This window comes from Argiope bruennichi, chromosome X2 (genome assembly GCF_947563725.1).
Source record: "Argiope bruennichi chromosome X2, qqArgBrue1.1, whole genome shotgun sequence".
NCBI classification, from domain to species: Eukaryota; Metazoa; Arthropoda; class Arachnida; order Araneae; family Araneidae; genus Argiope; species Argiope bruennichi.
In genome coordinates, this window is record NC_079163.1 from 38,368,262 (window position 1) to 38,382,485 (window position 14,224).

The 14,224-nt window shown below is 25.9% G+C and overlaps 1 long non-coding RNA gene across 1 annotated transcript in view; it reads left to right on the plus strand.

Annotated features, from left to right (window-relative positions):
* Positions 1-12,696, plus strand: part of LOC129960688 (uncharacterized) — a 230,998-nt gene extending 218,302 nt beyond the window's left edge. The window contains exon 5 of the long non-coding RNA XR_008783656.1: positions 12,621-12,696. This is a non-coding gene — a long non-coding RNA (uncharacterized LOC129960688). The remainder of the gene's footprint in view (positions 1-12,620) is intronic.
* Positions 12,697-14,224: the final 1,528 nt, after the last annotated feature.

Consider the following 14,224-nt stretch of genomic DNA (forward strand, 5'->3'; position numbering starts at 1 on the left):
ATTTCTTTAACAATACTGCATGTTGAATTTAAACATTTTTTTCTTTCCTTTCATAGGTATAAAAAGTTATGAAAGGGACTTGGTTGAAATGCAAACTAATCTTAAGACATGAATGAGGTGTGTATATTTTTGTTTGTCTTTCATATTTTCAAGTTTTTTTTTCATTAAATTACTACTTTGTGTTCATATTTAAATGTGTTCTAATGTAAGGGATGAGAAAAAAGTTACATAAATTAAAAATTGGTCCTTTGACCTTTAATTGGAGTAATGTGTCTTGATACAACAAATCATGAATTTATGGCATAAAATCAATGTTTTTTGCTTCTTGACACTTTCTATTTGTATTTTTCATTCTTTATTCTTGTTGCAGCTGCAACAGAATATTAGATCTCATTATTCTCAGTTTAATATTTAACTTCTAATTGTACTGTTCACTTAAAGTGTTTGTATTCTATATCTTTTGATTTCAAATGTTGGGGCATTTCTGTGTGTTAGTAAGACTGACTATGTTTCTCATTCCACTATATTTTTATAAAATTAAAAACTGAAAATATTGCGTTTTTAGCATATAAGGTATTTGAAAATGTAAAGCATAATTTTTTGGCATAGCAAGAAAAGTATGTTCAGTTGTTATTACATTTGAATTTTAATTATATCTAAAATCTGTGTTACATACTAATGTCAATGCAGAATGAAATCTGCTTTCTCTCTGATAAACTTAATAATTAATCTCTATTTCGAAAAACTGAGAATGGGATTTGATGTGTAAATTTTTAAGTCTCTGAATTTTTAAAAATAATTATTTATGTCCTGATGTGTATGTGTTTTACATTTCTTTAACAGTACTGCATGTTGAATTTAAACATTTTTTTCTTTCCTTTCATAGGTATAAAAAGTTATGAAAGGGACTTGGTTGAAATGCAAACTAATCTTAAGACATGAATGAGGTGTGTATATTTTTGTTTGTCTTTCATATTTTCAAGTTTTTTTCATTAAATTACTACTTTGTGTTCATATTTAAATGTGTTCTAATGTAAGGGATGAGAAAAAAGTTATATGAATTATAAATTGGTCCTTTGACCTTTAATTGGAGAAATGTGTCTTGATACAACAAATCATGAATTTATGGCATAAAATCAATGTTTTTTGCTTCTTGACACTTTCTATTTGTATTTTTCATTCTTTATTCTTGTTGCAGCTGCAACAGAATATTAGATCCCATTATTCTCAGTTTAATATTTAACTTCTAATTGAACTGTTCACTTAAAGTGTTTGTATTCTATATCTTTTGATTTCAAATGTTGGGGCATTTCTGTGTGTTAGTAAGACTGACTATGTTTCTCATTCCACTATATTCTTTTCTGAACCTTTTTATAAAATTAAAAACTGAAAATATTGCTTTTTTAGCATATAAGGTATTTGAAAATGTAAAGAATAATTTTTTGGCATATCAAGAAAAGTATGTTCATTTGTTATTACATTTGAATTTTAATTATATCTAAAATCTCTGTTACATACTAATGTCAATGCAGAATGAAATCGGCTTTCTCTCTGATAAACTTAATAATTATCTGTATTTCGAAAAACTCAGAATGGGATTTGATGTGTAAATTTTTAAGTCCCTGAATTTTTAAAAATAATTATTTATGTCCTGATGTGTATGTGTTTTACATTTCTTTAACAATACTGCATGTTGAATTTAAACATTTTTTTCTTTCCTTTCATAGGTATAAAAAGTTATGAAAGGGACTTGGTTGAAATGCAAACTAATCTTAAGACATGAATGAGGTGTGTATATTTTTGTTTGTCTTTCATATTTTCAAGTTTTTTTTTCATTAAATTACTACTTTGTGTTCATATTTAAATGTGTTCTAATGTAAGGGATGAGAAAAAAGTTACATAAATTAAAAATTGGTCCTTTGACCTTTAATTGGAGTAATGTGTCTTGATACAACAAATCATGAATTTATGGCATAAAATCAATGTTTTTTGCTTCTTGACACTTTCTATTTGTATTTTTCATTCTTTATTCTTGTTGCAGCTTCAACAGAATATTAGATCTCATTATTCTCAGTTTAATATTTAACTTCTAATTGTACTGTTCACTTAAAGTGTTTGTATTCTATATCTTTTGATTTCAAATGTTGGGGCATTTCTGTGTGTTAGTAAGACTGACTATGTTTCTCATTCCACTATATTCTTTTCTGAACCTTTTTATAAAATTAAAAACTGAAAATATTGCTTTTTTAGCATATAAGGTATTTGAAAATGTAAAGAATAATTTTTTGGCATATCAAGAAAAGTATGTTCATTTGTTATTACATTTGAATTTTAATTATATCTAAAATCTCTGTTACATACTAATGTCAATGCAGAATGAAATCGGCTTTCTCTCTGATAAACTTAATAATTATCTGTATTTCGAAAAACTCAGAATGGGATTTGATGTGTAAATTTTTAAGTCCCTGAATTTTTAAAAATAATTATTTATGTCCTGATGTGTATGTGTTTTACATTTCTTTAACAATACTGCATGTTGAATTTAAACATTTTTTTCTTTCCTTTCATAGGTATAAAAAGTTATGAAAGGGACTTGGTTGAAATGCAAACTAATCTTAAGACATGAATGAGGTGTGTATATTTTTGTTTGTCTTTCATATTTTCAAGTTTTTTTTTCATTAAATTACTACTTTGTGTTCATATTTAAATGTGTTCTAATGTAAGGGATGAGAAAAAAGTTACATAAATTAAAAATTGGTCCTTTGACCTTTAATTGGAGTAATGTGTCTTGATACAACAAATCATGAATTTATGGCATAAAATCAATGTTTTTTGCTTCTTGACACTTTCTATTTGTATTTTTCATTCTTTATTCTTGTTGCAGCTGCAACAGAATATTAGATCTCATTATTCTCAGTTTAATATTTAACTTCTAATTGTACTGTTCACTTAAAGTGTTTGTATTCTATATCTTTTGATTTCAAATGTTGGGGCATTTCTGTGTGTTAGTAAGACTGACTATGTTTCTCATTCCACTATATTTTTATAAAATTAAAAACTGAAAATATTGCGTTTTTAGCATATAAGGTATTTGAAAATGTAAAGCATAATTTTTTGGCATAGCAAGAAAAGTATGTTCAGTTGTTATTACATTTGAATTTTAATTATATCTAAAATCTCTGTTACATACTAATGTTAATGCAGAATGAAATCTGCTTTCTCTCTGATAAACTTAATAATTAATCTCTATTTCGAAAAACTGAGAATGGGATTTGATGTGTAAATTTTTAAGTCTCTGAATTTTTAAAAATAATTATTTATGTCCTGATGTGTATGTGTTTTACATTTCTTTAACAGTACTGCATGTTGAATTTAAACATTTTTTTCTTTCCTTTCATAGGTATAAAAAGTTATGAAAGGGACTTGGTTGAAATGCAAACTAATCTTAAGACATGAATGAGGTGTGTATATTTTTGTTTGTCTTTCATATTTTCAAGTTTTTTTCATTAAATTACTACTTTGTGTTCATATTTAAATGTGTTCTAATGTAAGGGATGGGAAAAAAGTTATATGAATTATAAATTGGTCCTTTGACCTTGAATTGGAGAAATGTGTCTTGATAACACAAATCATGAATTTATGGCATAAAATCAATGTTTTTTGCTTCTTGACACTTTATATTTGTATTTTTCATTCTTTATTCTTGTTGCAGCTGCAACAGAATATTAGATCTCATTATTCTCAGTTTAATATTTAACTTCTAATTGTACTGTTCACTTAAAGTGTTTGTATTCTATATCTTTTGATTTCAAATGTTGGGGCATTTCTGTGTGTTAGTAAGACTGACTATGTTTCTCATTCCACTATATTTTTATAAAATTAAAAACTGAAAATATTGCGTTTTTAGCATATAAGGTATTTGAAAATGTAAAGCATAATTTTTTGGCATAGCAAGAAAAGTATGTTCAGTTGTTATTACATTTGAATTTTAATTATATCTAAAATCTCTATTACATACTAATGTCAATGCAGAATGAAATCTGCTTTCTCTCTGATAAACTTAATAATTAATCTCTATTTCGAAAAACTGAGAATGGGATTTGATGTGTAAATTTTTAAGTCTCTGAATTTTTAAAAATAATTATTTATGTCCTGATGTGTATGTGTTTTACATTTATTTAACAATACTGCATGTTGAATTTAAACATTTTTTTCTTTCCTTTCATAGGTATAAAAAGTTATGAAAGGGACTTGGTTGAAATGCAAACTAATCTTAAGACATGAATGAGGTGTGTATATTTTTGTTTGTCTTTCATATTTTCAAGTTTTTTTCATTAAATTACTACTTTGTGTTCATATTTAAATGTGTTCTAATGTAAGGGATGAGAAAAAAGTTATATGAATTATAAATTGGTCCTTTGACCTTGAATTGGAGAAATGTGTCTTGATACAACAAATCATGAATTTATGGCATAAAATCAATGTTTTTTGCTTCTTGACACTTTCTATTTGTATTTTTCATTCTTTATTCTTGTTGCAGCTGCAACAGAATATTAGATCTCATTATTCTCAGTTTAATATTTAACTTCTAATTGTACTGTTCACTTAAAGTGTTTGTATTCTATATCTTTTGATTTCAAATGTTGGGGCATTTCTGTGTGTTAGTAAGACTGACTATGTTTCTCATTCCACTATATTTTTATAAAATTAAAAACTGAAAATATTGCGTTTTTAGCATATAAGGTATTTGAAAATGTAAAGCATAATTTTTTGGCATAGCAAGAAAAGTATGTTCAGTTGTTATTACATTTGAATTTTAATTATATCTGAAATCTCTGTTACATACTAATGTTAATGCAGAATGAAATCTGCTTTCTCTCTGATAAACTTAATAATTAATCTCTATTTCGAAAAACTGAGAATGGGATTTGATGTGTAAATTTTTAAGTCTCTGAATTTTTAAAAATAATTATTTATGTCCTGATGTGTATGTGTTTTACATTTCTTTAACAATACTGCATGTTGAATTTAAACATTTTTTTCTTTCCTTTCATAGGTATAAAAAGTTATGAAAGGGACTTGGTTGAAATGCAAACTAATCTTAAGACATGAATGAGGTGTGTATATTTTTGTTTGTCTTTCATATTGTCAAGTTTTTTTTTCATTAAATTACTACTTTGTGTTCATATTTAAATGTGTTCTAATGTAAGGGATGAGAAAAAAGTTACATAAATTATAAATTGGTCCTTTGACCTTGAATTGGAGTAATGTGTCTTGATACAACAAATCATGAATTTATGGCATAAAATCAATGTTTTTTGCTTCTTGACACTTTCTATTTGTATTTTTCATTCTTTATTCTTGTTGCAGCTTCAACAGAATATTAGATCTCATTATTCTCAGTTTAATATTTAACTTCTAATTGTACTGCTCACTTAAAGTGTTTGTATTCTATATCTTTTGATTTCAAATGTTGGGGCATTTCTGTGTGTTAGTAAGACTGACTATGTTTCTCATTCCACTATATTTTTATAAAATTAAAAACTGAAAATATTGCGTTTTTAGCATATAAGGTATTTGAAAATGTAAAGCATAATTTTTTGGCATAGCAAGAAAAGTATGTTCAGTTGTTATTACATTTGAATTTTAATTATATCTAAAATCTCTGTTACATACTAATGTCAATGCAGAATGAAATCTGCTTTCTCTCTGATAAACTTAATAATTAATCTCTATTTCGAAAAACTGATAATGGGATTTGATGTGTAAATTTTTAAGTCTCTGAATTTTTAAAAATAATTATTTATGTCCTGATGTGTATGTGTTTTACATTTCTTTAACAGTACTGCATGTTGAATTTAAACATTTTTTTCTTTCCTTTCATAGGTATAAAAAGTTATGAAAGGGACTTGGTTGAAATGCAAACTAATCTTAAGACATGAATGAGGTGTGTATATTTTTGTTTGTCTTTAATATTTTCAAGTTTTTTTCATTAAATTACTACTTTTTGTTCATATTTAAATGTGTTCTAATGTAAGGGATGAGAAAAAAGTTATATGAATTATAAATTGGTCCTTTGACCTTGAATTGGAGAAATGTGTCTTGATACAACAAATCATGAATTTATGGCATAAAATCAATGTTTTTTGCTTCTTGACACTTTATATTTGTATTTTTCATTCTTTATTCTTGTTGCAGCTGCAACAGAATATTAGATCCCATTATTCTCAGTTTAATATTTAACTTCTAATTGTACTGTTCACTTAAAGTGTTTGTATTCTATATCTTTTGATTTCAAATGTTGGGGCATTTCTGTGTGTTAGTAAGACTGACTATGTTTCTCATTCCACTATATTCTTTTCCAAACCTTTTTATAAAATTAAAAACTGAAAATATTGCTTTTTTAGCATATAAGGTATTTGAAAATGTAAAGCTTAATTTTTTGGCATATCAAGAAAAGTATGTTCAGTTGTTATTACATTTAAATTTTAATTATATCTAAAATCTCTGTTACATACTAATGTCAATGCAGAATGAAATCTGCTTTCTCTCTGATAAACTTAATAATTAATCTGTATTTCGAAAAATTGAGAATGGGATTTGATGTGTAAATTTTTAAGTCTCTGAATTTTTAAAAATAATTATTTATGTCCTGATGTGTATGTGTTTTACATTTCTTTAACAATACTGCATGTTGAATTTAAACATTTTTTTCTTTCCTTTCATAGGTATAAAAAGTTATGAAAGGGACTTGGTTGAAATGCAAACTAATCTTAAGACATGAATGAGGTGTGTATATTTTTGTTTGTCTTTCATATTTTCAAGTTTTTTATTGAATTACCACTTTGTGCTCATATTTAAATGTGTTCCAATGTAAGGGATGAGAAAAAAGTTACATAAATTATAAATTGGTCCTTTGACCTTGAATTGGAGAAATGTGTCTTGATACAACAAATCATGAATTAATGGCATAAAATCAATGTTTTTTGCTTCTTGACACTTTCTATTTGTATTTTTCATTCTTTATTCTTGTTGCAGCTGCAACAGAATATTAGATCTCATTATTCTCAGTTTAATATTTAACTTCTAATTGTACTGTTCACTTAAAGTGTTTGTATTCTGTATCTTTTGATTTCAAATGTTGGGGCATTTCTGTGTGTTAGTAAGACTGACTATGTTTCTCATTCCACTATATTCTTTTCTGAACCTTTTTATAAAATTAAAAACTGAAAATATTGCTTTTTTAGCATATAAGGTATTTGAAAATGTAAAGCTTAATTTTTTGTCATATCAAGAAAAGTATGTTCAGTTGTTATTACATTTGAATTTTAATTATATCTAAAATATCTGTTACATACTAATGTCAATGCAGAATGAAATCTGCTTTCTCTCTGATAAACTTAATAATTAATCTCTATTTCGAAAAACTGATAATGGGATTTGATGTGTAAATTTATAAGTCTCTGAATTTTTAAAAATAATTATTTATGTCCTGATGTGTATGTGTTTTACATTTCTTTAACAGTACTGCATGTTGAATTTAAACATTTTTTTCTTTCCTTTCATAGGTATAAAAAGTTATGAAAGGGACTTGGTTGAAATGCAAACTAATCTTAAGACATGAATGAGGTGTGTATATTTTTGTTTGTCTTTAATATTTTCAAGTTTTTTTCATTAAATTACTACTTTTTGTTCATATTTAAATGTGTTCTAATGTAAGGGATGAGAAAAAAGTTATATGAATTATAAATTGGTCCTTTGACCTTGAATTGGAGAAATGTGTCTTGATACAACAAATCATGAATTTATGGCATAAAATCAATGTTTTTTGCTTCTTGACACTTTATATTTGTATTTTTCATTCTTTATTCTTGTTGCAGCTGCAACAGAATATTAGATCCCATTATTCTCAGTTTAATATTTAACTTCTAATTGTACTGTTCACTTAAAGTGTTTGTATTCTATATCTTTTGATTTCAAATGTTGGGGCATTTCTGTGTGTTAGTAAGACTGACTATGTTTCTCATTCCACTATATTCTTTTCCAAACCTTTTTATAAAATTAAAAACTGAAAATATTGCTTTTTTAGCATATAAGGTATTTGAAAATGTAAAGCTTAATTTTTTGGCATATCAAGAAAAGTATGTTCAGTTGTTATTACATTTAAATTTTAATTATATCTAAAATCTCTGTTACATACTAATGTCAATGCAGAATGAAATCTGCTTTCTCTCTGATAAACTTAATAATTAATCTGTATTTCGAAAAATTGAGAATGGGATTTGATGTGTAAATTTTTAAGTCTCTGAATTTTTAAAAATAATTATTTATGTCCTGATGTGTATGTGTTTTACATTTCTTTAACAATACTGCATGTTGAATTTAAACATTTTTTTCTTTCCTTTCATAGGTATAAAAAGTTATGAAAGGGACTTGGTTGAAATGCAAACTAATCTTAAGACATGAATGAGGTGTGTATATTTTTGTTTGTCTTTCATATTTTCAAGTTTTTTATTGAATTACCACTTTGTGCTCATATTTAAATGTGTTCCAATGTAAGGGATGAGAAAAAAGTTACATAAATTATAAATTGGTCCTTTGACCTTGAATTGGAGAAATGTGTCTTGATACAACAAATCATGAATTAATGGCATAAAATCAATGTTTTTTGCTTCTTGACACTTTCTATTTGTATTTTTCATTCTTTATTCTTGTTGCAGCTGCAACAGAATATTAGATCTCATTATTCTCAGTTTAATATTTAACTTCTAATTGTACTGTTCACTTAAAGTGTTTGTATTCTGTATCTTTTGATTTCAAATGTTGGGGCATTTCTGTGTGTTAGTAAGACTGACTATGTTTCTCATTCCACTATATTCTTTTCTGAACCTTTTTATAAAATTAAAAACTGAAAATATTGCTTTTTTAGCATATAAGGTATTTGAAAATGTAAAGCTTAATTTTTTGTCATATCAAGAAAAGTATGTTCAGTTGTTATTACATTTGAATTTTAATTATATCTAAAATATCTGTTACATACTAATGTCAATGCAGAATGAAATCTGCTTTCTCTCTGATAAACTTAATAATTAATCTGTATTTCGAAAAACTGAGAATGGGGTTTGATGTCTAACTTTTTAAGTCTCTGAATTTTTAAAAATAATTTTTTATGTCCTGATGTGTATGTGTTTTACATTTCTTTAACAGTACTGCATGTTGAATTTAAACATTTTTTTCTTTCCTTTCATAGGTATAAAAAGTTATGAAAGGGACTTGGTTGAAATGCAAACTAATCTTAAGACATGAATGAGGTGTGTATATTTTTGTTTGTCTTTCATATTTTCAAGTTTTTTTCATTAAATTACTACTTTGTTTTCATATTTAAATGTGTTCTAATGTAAGGGATGAGAAAAAAGTTATATGAATTATAAATTGGTCCTTTGACCTTGAACTGGAGAAATGTGTCTTGATACAACAAATCATGAATTTATGGCATAAAATCAATGTTTTTTGCTTCTTGACACTTTATATTTGTATTTTTCATTCTTTATTCTTGTTGCAGCTGCAACAGAATATTAGATCTCATTATTCTCAGTTTAATATTTAACTTCTAATTGTACTGTTCACTTAAAGGGTTTGTATTCTATATCTTTTGATTTCAAATGTTGGGGCATTTCTGTGTGTTAGTAAGACTGACTATGTTTCTCATTCCACTATATTCTTTTCCAAACCTTTTTATAAAATTAAAAACTGAAAATATTGCTTTTTTAGCATATAAGGTATTTGAAAATGTAAAGCTTAATTTTTTGGCATATCAAGAAAAATATGTTCAGTTGTTATTACATTTAAATTTTAATTATATCTAAAATCTCTGTTACATACTAATGTCAATGCAGAATGAAATCTGCTTTCTCTCTGATAAACTTAATAATTAATCTGTATTTCGAAAAATTGAGAATGGGATTTGATGTGTAAATTTTTAAGTCTCTGAATTTTTAAAAATAATTATTTATGTCCTGATGTGTATGTGTTTTACATTTCTTTAACAATACTGCATGTTGAATTTAAACATTTTTTTCTTTCCTTTCATAGGTATAAAAAGTTATGAAAGGGACTTGTTTGAAATGCAAACTAATCTTAAGACATGAATGAGGTGTGTATATTTTTGTTTGTCTTTCATATTTTCAAGTTTTTTATTGAATTACCACTTTGTGCTCATATTTAAATGTGTTCCAATGTAAGGGATGAGAAAAAAGTTACATAAATTATAAATTGGTCCTTTGACCTTGAATTGGAGAAATGTGTCTTGATACAACAAATCATGAATTAATGGCATAAAATCAATGTTTTTTGCTTCTTGACACTTTCTATTTGTATTTTTCATTCTTTATTCTTGTTGCAGCTGCAACAGAATATTAGATCTCATTATTCTCAGTTTAATATTTAACTTCTAATTGTACTGTTCACTTAAAGTGTTTGTATTCTGTATCTTTTGATTTCAAATGTTGGGGCATTTCTGTGTGTTAGTAAGACTGACTATGTTTCTCATTCCACTATATTCTTTTCTGAACCTTTTTATAAAATTAAAAACTGAAAATATTGCTTTTTTAGCATATAAGGTATTTGAAAATGTAAAGCTTAATTTTTTGTCATATCAAGAAAAGTATGTTCAGTTGTTATTACATTTGAATTTTAATTATATCTAAAATATCTGTTACATACTAATGTCAATGCAGAATGAAATCTGCTTTCTCTCTGATAAACTTAATAATTAATCTGTATTTCGAAAAACTGAGAATGGGGTTTGATGTCTAAATATTTAAGTCTCTGAATTTTTAAAAATAATTATTTATGTCCTGATGTGTATGTGTTTTACATTTCTTTAACAATACTGCATGTTGAATTTAAACATTTTTTTCTTTCCTTTCATAGGTATAAAAAGATATGAAAGGGACTTGGTTGAAATGCAAACTAATCTTAAGACATGAATGAGGTGTGTATATTTTTGTTTGTCTTTCATATTTTCAAGTTTTTTTTTCATTAAATTACTACTTTGTGTTCATATTTAAATGTGTTCCAATGTAAGGGATGAGAAAAAAGTAACATGAATTATAAATTGGTCCTTTGACCTTGAACTGGAGAAATGTGTCTTGATACAACAAATCATGAATTTATGGCATAAAATTAATGTTTTTTGCTTCTTGACACTTTATATTTGTATTTTTCATTCTTTATTCTTGTTGCAGCTGCAACAGAATATTACATCTCATTATTCTCAGTTTAATATTTAACTTCTAATTGTACTGTTCACTTAAAGGGTTTGTATTCTATATCTTTTGATTTCAAATGTTGGGGCATTTCTGTGTGTTAGTAAGACTGACTATGTTTCTCATTCCACTATATTCTTTTCTGAAATTTTTTATAAACTTAAAAACTGAAAATATTGCGTTTTTAGCATATAAGGTATTTGAAAATGTAAAGCATAATTTTTTGGCATAGCAAGAAAAGTATGTTCAGTTGTTATTACATTTGAATTTTAATTATATCTAAAATCTCTGTTACATACTAATGTCAATGCAGAATGAAATCTGCTTTCTCTCTGATAAACTTAATAATTAATCTCTATTTCGAAAAACTGAGAATAGGATTTGATGTGTAAATTTTTAAGTCTCTGAATTTTTAAAAATAATTATTTATGTCCTGATGTGTATGTGTTTTACATTTCTTTAACAGTACTGCATGTTGAATTTAAAATTTTTTTTCTTTCCTTTCATAGGTATAAAAAGTTATGAAAGGGACTTGGTTGAAATGCAAACTAATCTTAAGACATGAATGAGGTGTGTATATTTTTGTTTGTCTTTCATATTTTCAAGTTTTTTTTTCATTAAATTACTACTTTGTGTTCATATTTAAATGTGTTCCAATGTAAGGGATGAGAAAAAAGTAACATGAATTATAAATTGGTCCTTTGACCTTGAATTGGAGAAATGTGTCTTGATACAACAAATCATGAATTTATGGCATAAAATCAATGTTTTTTGCTTCTTGACACTTTATATTTGTATTTTTCATTCTTTATTCTTGTTGCAGCTGCAACAGAATATTAGATCTCATTATTCTCAGTTTAATATTTAACTTCTAATTGTACTGTTCACTTAAAGTGTTTGTATTCTATATCTTTTGATTTCAAATGTTGGGGCATTTCTGTGTGTTAGTAAGACTGACTATGTTTCTCATTCCACTATATTCTTTTCTGAAATTTTTTATAAAATTAAAAACTGAAAATATTGCGTTTTTAGCATATAAGGTATTTGAAAATGTAAAGCATAATTTTTTGGCATAGCAAGAAAAGTATGTTCAGTTGTTATTACATTTGAATTTTAATTATATCTAAAATCTCTGTTACATACTAATGTCAATGCAGAATGAAATCTGCTTTCTCTCTGATAAACTTAATAATTAATCTGTATTTCGAAAAACTGAGAATGGGATTTGATGTCTAAATTTTTAAGTCTCTGAATTTTTAAAAATAATTATTTATGTCCTGATGTGTATGTGTTTTACATTTCTTTAACAATACTGCATGTTGAATTTAAACATTTTTTTCTTTCCTTTCATAGGTATAAAATGTTATGAAAGGGACTTGGTTGAAATGCAAACTAATCTTAAGACATGAATGGGGTGTGTATATTTTTGTTTGTCTTTCATATTTTCAAGTTTTTTTTATTGAATTACTACTTTGTGTTCATATTTAAATGTGTTCCAATGTAAGGGATGAGAAAAAAGTAACATGAATTATAAATTGGTCCTTTGACCTTGAACTGGAGAAATGTGTCTTGATACAACAAATCATGAATTTATGGCATAAAATTAATGTTTTTTGCTTCTTGACACTTTATATTTGTATTTTTCATTCTTTATTCTTGTTGCAGCTGCAACAGAATATTACATCTCATTATTCTCAGTTTAATATTTAACTTCTAATTGTACTGTTCACTTAAAGGGTTTGTATTCTATATCTTTTGATTTCAAATGTTGGGGCATTTCTGTGTGTTAGTAAGACTGACTATGTTTCTCATTCCACTATATTCTTTTCTGAAATTTTTTATAAACTTAAAAACTGAAAATATTGCGTTTTTAGCATATAAGGTATTTGAAAATGTAAAGCATAATTTTTTGGCATAGCAAGAAAAGTATGTTCAGTTGTTATTACATTTGAATTTTAATTATATCTAAAATCTCTGTTACATACTAATGTCAATGCAGAATGAAATCTGCTTTCTCTCTGATAAACTTAATAATTAATCTCTATTTCGAAAAACTGAGAATAGGATTTGATGTGTAAATTTTTAAGTCTCTGAATTTTTAAAAATAATTATTTATGTCCTGATGTGTATGTGTTTTACATTTCTTTAACAGTACTGCATGTTGAATTTAAAATTTTTTTTCTTTCCTTTCATAGGTATAAAAAGTTATGAAAGGGACTTGGTTGAAATGCAAACTAATCTTAAGACATGAATGAGGTGTGTATATTTTTGTTTGTCTTTCATATTTTCAAGTTTTTTTTTCATTAAATTACTACTTTGTGTTCATATTTAAATGTGTTCCAATGTAAGGGATGAGAAAAAAGTAACATGAATTATAAATTGGTCCTTTGACCTTGAATTGGAGAAATGTGTCTTGATACAACAAATCATGAATTTATGGCATAAAATCAATGTTTTTTGCTTCTTGACACTTTATATTTGTATTTTTCATTCTTTATTCTTGTTGCAGCTGCAACAGAATATTAGATCTCATTATTCTCAGTTTAATATTTAACTTCTAATTGTACTGTTCACTTAAAGTGTTTGTATTCTATATCTTTTGATTTCAAATGTTGGGGCATTTCTGTGTGTTAGTAAGACTGACTATGTTTCTCATTCCACTATATTCTTTTCTGAAATTTTTTATAAAATTAAAAACTGAAAATATTGCGTTTTTAGCATATAAGGTATTTGAAAATGTAAAGCATAATTTTTTGGCATAGCAAGAAAAGTATGTTCAGTTGTTATTACATTTGAATTTTAATTATATCTAAAATCTCTGTTACATACTAATGTCAATGCAGAATGAAATCTGCTTTCTCTCTGATAAACTTAATAATTAATCTGTATTTCGAAAAACTGAGAATGGGATTTGATGTCTAAATTTTTAAGTCTCTGAATTTTTAAAAATAATTATT